The 15,215-nt window shown below is 38.1% G+C and overlaps 1 long non-coding RNA gene and 2 other non-coding genes across 3 annotated transcripts in view; all 3 read right to left on the bottom strand.

Annotated features, from left to right (window-relative positions):
• Positions 1–15,215, bottom strand: part of LOC109459061 (uncharacterized) — a 160,489-nt gene that overhangs the window by 98,350 nt on the left and 46,924 nt on the right. The window contains exons 9-12 of the long non-coding RNA XR_012491308.1: positions 15,066–15,106; positions 14,068–14,228; positions 692–824; positions 30–162 (exon numbers count right to left, since the gene is read on the bottom strand). This is a non-coding gene — a long non-coding RNA (uncharacterized LOC109459061). The remainder of the gene's footprint in view (positions 1–29; positions 163–691; positions 825–14,067; positions 14,229–15,065; positions 15,107–15,215) is intronic.
• On the bottom strand, positions 361–453 carry LOC141568349 (small nucleolar RNA SNORD116). Its single transcript, XR_012491498.1, has one exon. It is a non-coding gene; the product is annotated as a small nucleolar RNA SNORD116 (small nucleolar RNA).
• On the bottom strand, positions 14,680–14,746 carry LOC141568392 (small nucleolar RNA SNORD109A). The gene has a single exon (XR_012491536.1). It is a non-coding gene; the product is annotated as a small nucleolar RNA SNORD109A (small nucleolar RNA).

A 15,215-nucleotide genomic window follows, 5' to 3' on the forward strand; every position in this document is an offset into this window, starting at 1 on the left:
GATGGCACTCAGATCACTGGAAGCCTTACCTTCCTAAGTGATCCCAGGCTCGGTGCTCACTGAGGGACACACTTCTTCTGGGGCTTCCGGGAACTGATGACCATTCAATGAGAGAAAGAGCTTCTGCTCTTAGCCAGTGAAGAAGCTTGCAATGCATCTGACCTTAAAAATGGAGAGAAATTGCATTGGAGAAATGTCCCCAGGTCCTCAGTTAACAAGATAATGTCAGTCTTTCCCAGGCAGTAGGCCTTGCATATAATTGTCACAAATTGTTAACTGCGGACTGTGTGATTCTCACATGAGTGTGACAAAGGGGAGCCTGTCCCTCACTCCCTATTCCCCTGGGGAAGTCAACGTGCTGGACCTCAGATTCGATGAGAACGACGGTAGAGAGTTCTCACTCATTTTGTTCAGCTTTCCAAGGAATGCATATGAGGGAGTCATCATCGATCCGAGCACGTGCAGGGATACAGAGCTGTGAGCAGGGCCGGCTGAGTGGGTCACAGGTAACCCAATGACCTCAGAGTCCTCAGCGGCTGAGAGGATCCACATTCAAGCCACTGAGCGAGAGGGATAGAGCGTCCACTGTTGGGGCAGAACCCCACGTGCCACTTGGGACAGTGACAGGCTCCCTCTAGCAGGTCAGTGATCCTAAGGACAATGGCAGAGCTTGGGACAGAGGAATGCTTACCTTCCTGAGTGATCCATGCACATGGGTACTCCACGGTGACACTTTCCTCAGATCTCCCCGGCACCTCCAGTATGAAAAGAAAAGGGAAGGTCATCTCTTTGGGTTCCCGGTGAGCCATGCACAGTCACTCCACCTGGGCAATATAGAAGAGTCACAGACACATGTCAGAAATGAACCCTGGTCCTCAGGTAACAAGATCCTTGCCAACCTTTCCCAGGGTCAGTCTTGCATCTCCTCTATGTCCCGCTATCTAAGCCAAGAATGCAGGTGTGTGACAGCATGAGGGTAGGTGGGCATTGCCGCTGTGTGTGTGAGGTCCTGTACAGCGTTCTCAGCCCATGATGAAGCTCACCTTCATCCCATTTCCCTAGTTTCTTCATGCTCTTTCCCAACAACACACGATGTGTTCCTCAAAAGAAAGGAGGCCATCTTTGACCTCAAGAGGCCTCTACAATACTCTACAGACTCCTTTCACAGGTTCTTCTTCTGATCAAATCAGCCTTATGTCAGTCATTTCAATGTTCTGGTGGTCGCTGTGTTTCCATCAAGAGCAGTGGTCCTTAGGATCAGTGACCATTCTGCGTGTACTCTCTTCCTGACCACGGGCTTAATGTCACCCTGGACATTTTATCCATGCAGTTGTCAGTGCTCTTGATGGAAAAACAGCAACCACCAAAACATTGAAACCGTTGACATAAGGCTGAAAATTTTGCACACTGGCTACAGGGCAAAAGCTGCCTGTCTTAATGTTAAGCATCCAGACATTTTTGTTCAGGTTCCCATTCATTCCAGTAAGTGTAATGCCTTTAGGGGGATAAAAGGAAACTGAGGGCCATTCCCAGCCTTCATCCCCTGTGACCCTGATACATACAAGGGAGTCATTTCAATACGGACACATTCTGTGATGCAGGAACATTCAGAAGGGCAGGCTGAGCAGATTCTCCAGAATCTTTGAGAATCCATATCCTCTCGAGAGAGTAAGTGGAACTGTCAATCCATTCTTGCAGTGAAACCTCACGTTTCATTGGGGACACATCTTTGTCTCCCTCTACCAGGTCTATTTTTTCTTAAGTAAAAGGGAAATGTTGAGTGAAAGGATTGCTTACATTTGTGAGTGATCCACAGGCTTGGTGCACACCCAAGACCACACTTTTCCCAGGACACCCATAATCCCTAGTAGTTAAAGAAGAGGAAGATCTTTTCTTGTCCAACGAAGAGCCTCACATGACATGTCCACCTGACTAGTGTTGAGAAATCGTGCATGCTTGTGGAACTTACTTCAGGCCAGGCTATGTATGGGTAAGTGATAAATAACACCTTAATTGTGCCAACAGCAAACTATGTGAATTTGATTTTTTTTTTTTTTAACGTATTTCATGTTCCATGACAAACCCTGAAAGAACATGGTTCCCATTCATCCATCTTGTGTTCCCATTCAGCCATCTTGTTCCCATTCAGCCATCTTGCGGTTCCTGCAACCTGAGGGCTTCCATACAGTCACTTCTAAGGAAACTCAATCACACAGTTTATCAAAGTACCATCTTGTTCACCGAACACCAAAACTTTATGAACTAGACTCAAATATTATGTACACACAGTTTTGAGGTAGCGCTAAGCAGCACAGACTTAAACATTTTAGTTTTCATCAATCATGACGTGATTTAACATACTAGCCATTCCTCATGTTTATATTACAAATAAGAAACTACAAGATACAGTTCATTAATGAAAATAGTAAGAATAGAAAGAATATTTACTTCACAAATAGATAATTAACAAAAATGTACATAATTTCACTTTATCAATATTGACATATTGTGTGACTTAAAGATATCATTATTATAGACAGAATACAACCCACAGAATCATAGAAAAACATTTTCAAATAATACCTCTAATAAAACATTTATTTCCATAATATATATTGAACTCTTTCAACTTATCAAGAGGGCAAATAATCCAATTAAAAGCTGTTAAAATTATTTTAATAGACATTTTTCCAATGAAGACATAGACGTAAAAAGTAAACCCATTAAACTATGTCCAACATCAGTGATTGGAGAAATAAATATGTTGAGGAATGACATTAGTGAAAGTAGCAGAGTAAGGACCCTGCATAGAACACTAATAACAAAAAAACAGGAAAAAGCTTGCAGAATCAACTTTGGAAATCTGAAAACTGATAAGAAATGGCTGCAAGCTGGGGCGGGGACTCATAATAAAAATTTTTTAAAAGTTAAATGTCTCAAATCAGGAAACATTCTATTCTTTAAGTTATCCTGGTCTCATTGCTCACTACCCAGCTCAGTGGTATTTTGAAAATAACAGCTACATTCCTGGTACTGGTACTGGAAAGAGCAGAACTGGTCTCCTATCCAAATCATTGTAATTATTTATTTTGATTTATATGTTGTGTATTAGTTTTATTTCTAAAAGGTTTGGTTTTATTTCTCCCAATTCAGAATTCATTCAGAGGTAATTTAAAGTGTTAGTTGCTGCTGCCTGACGCCTGACACAGTGGATAACAGTTTTAGAAAACAATAAATTAACCAAAAATATGTGGGGGGTGAAATTTTTTGTGGAATGATGGCTGTGAGTAGATTCAATGTGTTCTTAGGAACCTAGAAGGGCGACACTGTTATAGAATCATGTGCATATTCAGGAAAACCTTGAGGAAGCCTATAGGTGAACTTGAGGTTTGGGGGAAGCAAAAACTGAGGCTAAGGGAAAGCTTAAAATGTCTCTGGCTGAGTGTTAAATGCATATCACAACATACACAGAGAGACTTTCTGCAAAGACAGGATGATCTTATGTTTTCAAGCTTTTAAAGGAAATTTCATGTCAAATTATTAGTTGACCACTAATGTAATGGAACAGAATGTTTAGTGGTCACATAATACAACAAACTTCTACAACAAGAAGCAACAACAAATCCAGGGAGGGGGTAATGGTCTGATTTCTATAGTTGTCATATTATGGCACAAGAACAACAACAGAAAAAAACAACTTACTAGAATGGTTTAACAGCAAATTTGAGCTGACAACAAAAAAACTTGAAGATCTGTCAATTAAAATTATCCAGTTAAAGGAACAGAAAAAAAAAATAATGAACACAGCCTTAAAGTCTTGTGAGGGTACAATCAAGTGTACCAACATGAGCATTAGTGTTACGATGATGTGAGAAAGAACAGAAAGCAGTATTTCAAACAGTAATGCCCAAAACTTCCCAAAGAAAAATGGTAATCTATCTATATAAGCAATACAGTGAATTCCACGTAGGATAAAGTAAAAACCATCCATATCATAATGGAATTTTTGAAAGACAAAGAGAACCATGAAAGCAATAACAAAGAAGTGACTCATGACAGACAAGTGATCCTCAATAAGACCAACAACTAATTTCTTATCAAAAAAATGGAGGCCTAATGGCAGAAGGATGATACACCCAAATGTGCTGAAAGAAAGATATTCAACCAGTAATTGTTTATTTCATAAACATTCCCTACAAAAATTGAGGTGAAATTAAGACATTTCTAGATTAACAGAAACTGAAAATGATCTTTGACAGTAGACTTGCCCTACAATAAATGCTAAAAGGAGTCCTTCAAGCTGAAAGAAATGAATGACAGACAGTAACTTGAATCCACATCAAGAAATAAATAATACCAGTAAAGGTATACATAGATAAATATAAAAATAGATATATTAATGTATATTTGTCACTTCTCTTTTTTCCTATCATATTTTAAAATAACTGCATAAATAAGTCTATGATCATGAGTACATAGGTATAAAAGCATGATTTGTGACAATGACAACATAAAGGGGAAACGGAACAATTGGAAGCAAAGATTTTATCTACTATTGAGATTAAATTGGTATTAATCTGAACTAGGTTGTTATAAATTAAGATGTTAGTTGTTATCCCTAGGGTGACCACTAAGAAAATAACACAAAAGTATATAGTAAAAAAACAACAAGGAAACGAAGCAATTAAAAATGATATACTCAATAACATCTATTTAACACCCACACACACAGACACACACACACACACACACATACACACACAATTATGGCAGAAGTAAAGACCAAAAAATATTCAAGACCCATAGAGAAAAGGAACAGCAAAATGGCAGAAGTCCTTCTTTATCAATAATTTACATTAAATGTAAATGGTTTAAAATTCATAAGTAAAAGGCAAAGATTGGCCAAATGGATTGAAAAGCATGATCCAACTATATGTTATCTACAAGAGACACACTTTAGATTCAAAGACACAAATTGGTTGAAAGTAAAAGCATGGGAAATATATATTTCATACAGATGGTAACCAAAAGATAGTTGGAATGACTAATCTAATATCAGACAGTCTTCAAACAAAAATGATCACAAGAGCGAATTATACATCAACAAAAGGGTAAATTCATTAACAAGATATAGCCATTATAAATATATGCACACCTACAACAGAATCTCAAAGAATTTGAAGCACAGCTGTACAAAATTGAAGGGAAAAATAGACAATTCTACAATAATATCTAGATACTTCAATATCCCACATTCAATAATGAATAGAACTAAAAAGAAGGTTATTAAGGAAATAGAGGACTCAAACAACACTATAAACAAACTACACCTAACAGACATAAGCAGAACTCCCTACCTTAAAGCAGCAGAATACACATTTTTCTCAAGTGCACATGGAACATTCTCCAGAATGGACCAGATATAACACCAAAATAAGTCTAAATAAATTTTAAAACATTGAAATCATACAACATATGTTCACTGACCATAGAATTAAATTAGAAATCAGTAACATAGGAAGATTTAGAAAATTCACACATGTGGAAATTTTTAAACACTCCTAATAAACAATAAATCAAATAAGAAATCTCAAGGCAAATTATTACATTATTGAGACGAATGAAAATGAAAACACAACATTCTAAAACTTGTGGGATGCCAAAAGCAGTAATCTGGGGGACATTTTATAGTTATTAACACCTATATTAAAAATGAAACATGATTGCAAATCAGTAACTTAACCTTCCACCTTAAGAAACTAGAAAAAATAGAGCGACCAAACGCCAATCAAGAAAATAAAATAAAAAATAGTGCAAAAGATAATAGAGATTGAAATAACCAAATGAAAAAATAGCAAAGTCAGTGAAAACAAATACTCTTGATTCTTTCAAAAATTCAACAAAATTCACAAAGCTTTAACCAGACTGACCAGAGGAAAAGCGAGAAGACTCAATTTACTAAAATCACAAATGAACACAGACATTACTACTGACTTCAAAGAAATGAAAGGGTCTTAAACTACACTATGAACATGTGTATGCCAAGAAATTAAACAACCTAGATGAAGTGAACCAATTCCAAACACACACACACACACACACACACACACACACACACACACACAGACAATAAAAAATAATTCAGGAAAAAGTAGAAAATGAGATTAGACCTTGCTGTGGTCTGAATGTTTGTATCCCCACAAAATTCATACGAGGTCGGACAATTAAGTTCACGAACTCATCCTAGAAAAAGTGTTACGTATCTCATGGCTGAATATCACTATGGTCACCTTCAAAGTACTCCCCTTGGGAAGCTATGCACTGACGCCAGTGCCTAGTCCACCCTTCAAGGCAATTTTGGAACTCTCTTTCTGGAATGGCCATCAGAGCTGTCATCGTATTACACTTGATGTCCTGAATGTCATCAAAATATCTTCCTTTCAATGTTCCTTTATCTTCGTATAAAGAAAGAAGTCATTGGGGGCCAGATCAGGTGAGTAGGGAGGGTGTTCCAATACACTTATTTGTTTACTGGCTAAAAACTCCCTCACAGACAGTGCCGTGTGAGCTGGTACATGAATTGTTGGTAAAAAGTTCAGGTCGTCTAACTTTTTCACGCAGCCTTTTCAGAATTTCCAAATGGTAAACTTGGTTAACTGTTTGTCCAGTTGGTACAAATTCATAATGAATAATCTCTCTGATATCAAAAACGGTTAGCAACATCATTGCAACCAGTTTGTCAACTTAATTGTTAGAACTTGCGTGTTTTAATCCTAACTTCTAATGTGAAGGTATTAGTAGGGAGGCTTTGGGCAGGTGTTAGACCATGAGGGTGGAGACCTTGTGAATGGGATTTGTTTCTTATAATCCCCTCCACCCAGAATTTTCTTGCTCCTTCCACCAAGCGATGATTCAAGAGGTCTACAACCCAGAGGACGGCCCTTACCATGCTAACACCCTGATCTCATCCATGCTCCAGCCTGTCAAACTGTGAGATACCAATTTCTGTCGTTTATGAACTACCCAGTCTGTAGCATCTTCTTATAACACAGCCCGACTGGACTATGACAAACGGATATAAAGTAAATGGACTGGAGTCAGGAAAAAAAAAAAAAAAAAAGACAGAAAGACTTCCAGCACAAAAAGCCAGGAACATCTAACTTCACTGGTGAGTTTAACCAAATGTTGAAGGAAGCATTAATGCCAGTACTTCTCAAACTCTTCCAAAATATACTGGAGAAGCAAACACTTCCTAACTCATACTATGAACCAATATAACCTTGACCCTGAAGCCAGACAAGGGAATCACAAGAAAAGAAATCACACATCAGTGTTCATTATAAATACAGAACAGACATCTTTTAGCAACATACAATAAACCAAATCCAGTGGCATATTAAAAAAAAAAAAATGATGCACCATGACCGAATATGTAGGACCTACTCCAGGAATGGAAGACTGGTTTGACATACAAATATCAATGTAATACATGCTTTTAAGTAACATGAATGATGAGAACTCCAAGACCTTATTAATAGACACAAAGTATTTGTCAAAATCCATCACCCCTTCCTCTCAGCATACTAAGAATAGGAGGAATCTCTGTGTCTAAGAAAAACCCACAGCTAACATCATACTTAATGCAAAAGACAGGATACTTCCACCCCTAATATTGGAACAAGACAAGGATATTGAATCTCACTGCTTGCGTAAAAAATCGTACTGGGTTCTGTAGCCAGGATATTTAAGCTAAAGAAAGATATAGCAACTGGTAATAGGTACAGAGTTTCTGTGGGTGGAAGAGTTCAAAAACTCAGATTGTGGTGATGACCACATACTTCGTGAGTACTAAAAAGAATTGAGTTGTATAGTCTTAATGGGTAAACTTTATGATTTGTGAATTATATTTCAATACAGCTTTAAAAAGTCCTGCTTCAGGGCTGGCCCGGTGACTCAGGCGGTTAGAGCTCCATCCATGCTCCTAACTGCAAAGGCTGCCAGTTCAATTCCCACATGGGCCAGTGGGCTCTCAACCACAAGGTTGCCAGTTCAATTCCTCGAGTCCCGCAAGAGATGGTGGGCTCCGCCCCCTGCAACTAAGATTGAACACGGCACCTTGAGCTGAGCTGCCACTGAGCTCCCGAATGGCTCAGTTGGTTGGAGTGCGTCCTCTCAACCACAAGGTTGCCAGTTCGATTCCTCCAGTCCTGCAAGGGATGGTGGGCAGCACCCCCTGCAACTAAGATTGAACACGGCACCTTGAGCTGAGCTCAGTTGGTTGGAGTGCATCCTCTCAACCACTATGTTGCTGGTTCGACTCCCACAAGGGATGGTGGGCTGTGCCCCCTGCAACTAGAAACGGCAACTGGACCTAGAGCTGAGCTGCGCCCTCCACAACTAAGATTGAAAGGACAACGACTTGAGTTGGAAAATAAAAATACTGAAAGTACACACTGTTCCCCAATAAAGTCCTGTTCCCTTTCCCCAATAAAATCTTTAGAAAAAAAAAAAAAGTGCTGCTTCATCTTAAATTATTCCTGCCTTTTGATATTTAAATGAAACTCAAATCTCCCTATTTCTCCACAAAGCATAATTTTATCCAGCTGCTATGTATCCAGATAAAAAATGGGTCAAGACAACAATTTGTAGGTTTTGCTGTTTTTCCAAGATCCTCTCAGTTCTGCTTACTAAAACAAAAAATATCTCAAAAAAGTCACACATTCATCATACTCCATGCATCTTTGCCACTGTCTGCCACCTGTACATTACTCCTTGTTCACATTTAATCTGTCCGATACTCATGATGTTTCAAAGTTAGTACCACGCCTTTGTTAAATGCTTATATACTAGCTCTGAATATGGAATCTCATCAATTCTGATTGAAAAAGACACAAAAATCAAGAGAAACTCATACGTAACCATAATTAGAGCAGAATATTTGAAGTTCAATGGCAAACATTATTACTTATTAAAATAGAGGATCCAGAAACAATTGGCAAGGGTCCAATAATGCTTACCACACTGCTGACTCCAGATAAAAATGCTAGGGTAATTCAGGGTTCACTCTCATTTCCAAAAGAAATAGCATATAGCTTGAAAGTGTACATGTGTTCTATTTTTAGAAATGTTATGGATGTGCATATTTAATATTTAAATTAAAGTTAATTAATTCAATTTTATTTAACATAATATTTAAATATGTATTATTCAATAAGATATTTGGAAAGTAAAGTATTTAAAGATGTCAGCATGCCCAAAATTATTAGGTGTTGCTCTCCTTCATAATGAAAAGGAGATTGTGTACATCAGCATTCCAAAATATGATATAAGAGTTAACATGGTAGTCTGGGAAAATGTCAGGGCAAGGTTATTGTTCCTTATCAAATGGGAGGGGGTAGGGATGAGGGGAGAAGGTGAAGAGATTAGAAAGTACAAACTGGTAGTCACACAATAGTCACGGGAAAGTAAAATACAATATGGGGAATATAATCATTAATGGTGTAAAGATCCTGTAAGGTGCCAGATGGGCACTGGACTTATCAGGGGGATCACTTCATAGACTGTGTAGATGCCTGACCACTGCGCTGTACACCTGAAGCTGAAGCAGAATATTGAATGTCAATTATAATTTTATAGATAGAGATAGATTATAGATATAGATATTCCAGGGGTACCAAAAAATGTATATACATTTTAAGAGATGTTATCTATATATTACTTTTCAAATTTGAATTAAATTACGGTAGCAATGTGCAGGGTGACGTTCACTCAAAAGATGGTATTAATCAAATGAATGCTAGCGTCGTTCACTGTATTACAATTTTAATACAGTTTTTTTTCCTTTCTTAAAATGTGCATACATTTTTGGGGCACTTTTTGCCTATAGAGTCACAGGTTGTAAAGTACAACATAGGGAATATAGTCAGTGGCATAGTAACAGCTACATACGATGTCAGAGGGGTAGTAGATTGGGGGCGGGAGGTTATCATTTTGTGAGGGGTGTAAATGTCTAAATGTTATGTTGCTTTGTACACCTGAAACTAAGAAAAAAAGCTCACAATTCAGCCAAAAGTAACATAAATGAATAGATACAAAAATGATTAAATAAATAAATAAATAAATAAATAAAATGAGAAATATTGGAATCAAGTCTTGCTTGTTCCAGGAGAGAACTTCACTCAATTTGCAGCATGTGGACATACACTGATGTGGAGTTAGCAGAAGAATCTTGCTTGTAACAGAAAATTCGACTAAGACAGATATTCCTAAAATAAACTGTAAATTTTCATGGCACTGATAATTGTGCTATATTCTGACTGATTAATGACACTAATTCTGACCTATTCATATGGCCTTGGCGATATTTTTTCAAGTACATTATTCTAGGAAATATCAAATTGCAAATCAAATCCTCTATCAAAGTTTCAACTATTTGAAAGTGTGTGTGTGTATGTAGACATTCAAAGATACAATCTGTATCAGCCTAAATGATTTATTTATTGGAGTCTAGTCTAGCATGACATAAACAATTTTCCTTCTGGGAAACCAGATGGAAAGTAGAGGAAAATAATTTTTATTTTATACATTTCCTTGTTGTTAATAAATCACAGCAAATTGTAATTATTCCTATAAGTAATTAGAAACTATATCTTTTTTAGGGTGTAGGTGAATACAAATGAGTAAGAAAAGATAAATTAAGAACTATTAAAATTTGGGGAAGGAATTCTAGTTCTGGACAAGATGAAGTTAGTACACTACATCTTATTCCTCCCTCTAATTATAACTAAAAACCCTAGAAAAAATATATAACACAACTGATAAATCCTGAAAGGTTGAGGCGAGAACGCAGACTGACTAGGGCTGGGGGACATAAAACACAACCCTGAAGTGCATGTTTGAAGCCCTGTTATATCATCTAGCCTGATAGCTAGAGCAGCCCACAACCTGGAAATGCCAGTAAAGACAAAAAAAAGCCCAGAGAAAAAGTGTCACCTCTCTAGTCTAAGGTCTGGGCAATGGGCAGTCCTGTAGGAAAGAGGCCTGATTACTACACATGCCCTACTCTGAGTAAAGGCCAGAGGACCCCTCCCCACACCCACGAGGGACTACACCAGCAGAGGACTGTGGGCAGACCCGGGTTTTTCCATCCACACCCTGAGTACTGAGACAGTGACAAGCCCCTTCCTGACCGGATGGTGTGTGACAACCAGCCCAGCTCTGCACTCATACAGGCAATGGCGTACTTCTCTCCTCTCCATGGCTGCTGTGGTCACACACCTCTCTCATCCAAAAGCATGGATGCCAAGAGGAAGTGGCAAAATAATTTTCAAAAGCAGAGATAAAACAACTGTCAAACCAAATTTTATATTTGGAGAAAAAGTCCGCAAATCCATCAATGTGATACATCACATAAACAAAATAAAGGACAAAAATCATATGATTATATCGATTGATGCAGAAAAAGCATTTGACAAGATACAACATCCATTTATGATTAAAACAATAAAATAGGTATAGAAGGAAAATACCTTAACATAATAAAGGCCATATATGACAAGCCCTCAGCTAATCTCATAATTAATGGTGCAAAACTGAAGCCCTTTGCTCTACATTCAGGAACACGACAGGGCTGTCCCCTATCACCTCTGCTTTTCAACATAGTGCTGGAAGTCCTTGCCAGAGCAATCAGGCAAGAGAAAGAAATAAAAGGCATCCAAATTGGGAATGAAGAAGTTAAATTATCACTCTTTGCAGATGACATGATGCTATATATAGAAAACCCTAAAGACTCCACCAAAAAGCTATTAGAAACAATCAACGAATACAGTAAAGTTGCTGGCTACAAAATCAACATACAAAAGTCCATTGCATTCCTATATACTAACAATGAAATCTCAGAAAAAGAAATACAAAAAACAATTCCTTTTGCAATTGCAACAAAAAGAATAAAATACCTAGGAATAAACTTAACCAAGGATGTGAAGGACCTATATGCCGAAAACTATGACATTTTTGAAAGAAATTGAAGAAGACACAAAGAAATGGAAAGACATTCCATGCTCATGGATTGGAAGAATCAACATAGTTAAAATGGCCACATTACCCAAAGCAATATACAGATTTAATGCAATCCCCATCAAAATCCCAATGGCATTTTTTAAAGAAATAGAACAAAAAATCATCAGATTTGTTTGGAACCACAAAAGACCCCGAATAGCCAAAGCAATCTTAAGGAAAAAGAACAATACTCGAGGTATCACACTCCCTGACTTTAGCTTGTACTACAGGCCTATAATCATCAAAACAGCATGGTATTGGCAGAAAAACAGACACATAGACCAAAGGAATATTACTGAGATCCCAGAAATAAAACCACATAAAAACAGACCGATAATTTTTGACAAAGAAGCCAAAAACATACAACGGAGGAAAGACAGCCTCTTCAATAAATGGTGCTGGGAGAATTGGATAGCCACGTGCAAAAGAATGCAACTGGACTGCTATCTGTCACCATGTACCAAAATTAATTCAAAATGTATCAAAGACTTATGCATAAGACCAGAAACAATAAACTGCATAGAAGAAAACATAGGTACTAAACTTATGGACCTTGGGTTCAAAGAGCATTTTATGAATTTGACTCCAAAGGCAATGGAACTAAAAGCTAAAATAAACGAATGGGACTATATGAAACTTAAAAGCTTCTGCACAGCAAAAGAAACCATCAACAAAATAAAGAGGCAACCAACTGAATGGGAGAAGAATTTTGCAAACAGTGCCTCCGATAAGGGGCTAATATCCAGAATATACAAGGAACTCATGCAACTCAACAATAAAAAAACAAACAACCCAGTTGAAAAATGGGCAGAGGACCTTGAAGAGACATTTCTCCAAAGAATGGCAAATAGACATATGAAAAAATGCTCAACATCATTAATCATCAGAGAAATGCAAATAAAAACCACAATGAGATATCACCTCACCCCAGTCAGAATGGCTATCATCAACAAGACAAATAGTAACAAGTGTTGGAGAGGCTGTAGAGAAAAAGGAACCCTCATACAGTGTTGGTGGGAATGCAGACTGATGCAGCCACTATGGAAGGCAGTGTGGAGGTTCCTCAAAAAATTACGAATAGAATTACCATATGATCCAGCAATCCCTCTCCTGGGTATCTACCCAAAAAATCTGAAAACATTTATACATAAAGATACATGTGCTCCAATGTTCATTGCAGCTTTGTTTACGGTGACCAAGACATGGAAACAACCAAAATGTCCTTCGATAGATGAATGGATAAAGAAGTTGTGGTATATATACACAATGGAATACTATTTGGCAGTGAGAAAAGATGATATAGGAACATTTGTGACAACATGGATGGATCTTGAGAGTATAATGCTGAGCGAAATAAGTCAGACAGAAAAAGCAGAGAACTATATGATTTCACTGATATGTGGTATATAAACCAAAAACAACAAAAGAACAAGACAAACAAATGAGGAACAAAAACTCATAGACACAGACAATAGTTTAGCAGTTACCAGAGGGTAAGGTGGTTAGGGGTTGGGAGATGAGGGTAAGGGGGATCAAATATATGGTGATGGAAGGAGAACTGACTCTGGATGGTGAACACACAATGGATTTATAAGTGATATAATACAGAATTGTACACCTGAAATCTATGTAATTTTACTAACAATTGTCACCCCAATAAATTAAAAAAAAATTATTCATGCCCTAGGAAGATTTCACCAACTTTAACAAATAATGTTCCACATCAAAAAAACTAAAGTCAATTCCCAGTAATGCAAAGAGGAGCCATAATGATCCAAGATGATCTGAATATGAGGGTCTTAATCAGGCATCATCATTCTGAAATCATAATCATTTGTTAAGGAAACTCCCAGACAGGCTTTTTTTCACAAAAGGATATTTCACTGCAATATGAAAATATAAAAAAAAAAAAAAAAATCAACAATTTCCCCAAATTCTACATTTGTCAGTCTACGCAAAACTCATGTGAAATAAAATTTAAAATTCAGGCACCAGGGTGGAGACACTCACCACAAAAGGGACACATCATGAAGCTATTCCCCAGGAAGCCACTGAAAAGATGAACACAGAGACCTCAGGATGTGGCACGGAGCACGTGACGTGGATTTCCAAGGATCCTGAGATCGCTACTCATCCTTTTCTCTGAAGTAAAGGACCTTGCTCCTGCCCTTCTACCTCAGAAAAACATGACACAATGAGAAGCAAAGATAGTCTCAGAAAATACCCAACTGTAAAAATAAGAACACGCTGGAATCGACTCCATTGTAACATGTAGCACAGACACGCCATGTTCCTTCTTTCAGCCCAACACTAATGAGACTTTCCAGACACATCACAGTTGCTGGAACCCTTCCCAACTTAATTTTTTGCTTCCTCATTTGTTATTCCAGAACATTCCCACTCATGAGTATCTAGCTACCAGCCTCTGTTCAAAGTGGCAAAATGAAGCCAGCCTTGGGTCACCAGCATACCCAAAGTTGCACACGGCCTCAGAGACAGGGCACCAATGCCTCGCTCAACAGAAAGCCAAGGCCTGGTCACAGCAGGATGGGGTGGTCACTGAGGGTCACTCCATAGAGCCGGGCTCTGGGAGCCTTATTTGTCCTGCTGGGCTACTCATCTGGACCTCAGATTGACATCTGGAATGAGTCCCTCAGCGTCCTCAGACAATTGTGCTCATCATTGATCCAGACGGGCGCCCGCCCGACAAATAAGCCACAGCCACAGCCAGGCCTACTATGTGCACGCTTGTCTCCTGCACTGCGAATAAAGGACAGTCCATGTGCGGTGGCCATTCTAAAAGCAGATTTCAAAAAGGGATTTGTGTTTATTAAAGGAAGTAAACAGTAACAAAGACTCCTTTGACAAAGTAGGTACACCTATGGGGAACTATCGTGAAAATATTCTCCGGCAAGCCTCTGAAGAATGAGCCTACAGACCTTCAAGAACTGACATCACTGGACACAACGCACACAAATCACTTCAAAAGCACCAACGTAGCTGCTCACCTCTCTTTCCTGAAGTGTGATAACGTGTCCTAGCCCTTCACCTGCAGCAAAGTATCACAAAGAGTGTAAGTCAGATCAGAAAACACATGAAACACATTGAAAAATGCAGGACTTTAATTGGTTCTGTCGTAATCATTTATCAAACAGGCA

Source organism: Rhinolophus sinicus, linkage group LG13 (genome assembly GCF_036562045.2).
Source record: "Rhinolophus sinicus isolate RSC01 linkage group LG13, ASM3656204v1, whole genome shotgun sequence".
NCBI classification, from domain to species: domain Eukaryota; kingdom Metazoa; phylum Chordata; class Mammalia; order Chiroptera; family Rhinolophidae; genus Rhinolophus; species Rhinolophus sinicus.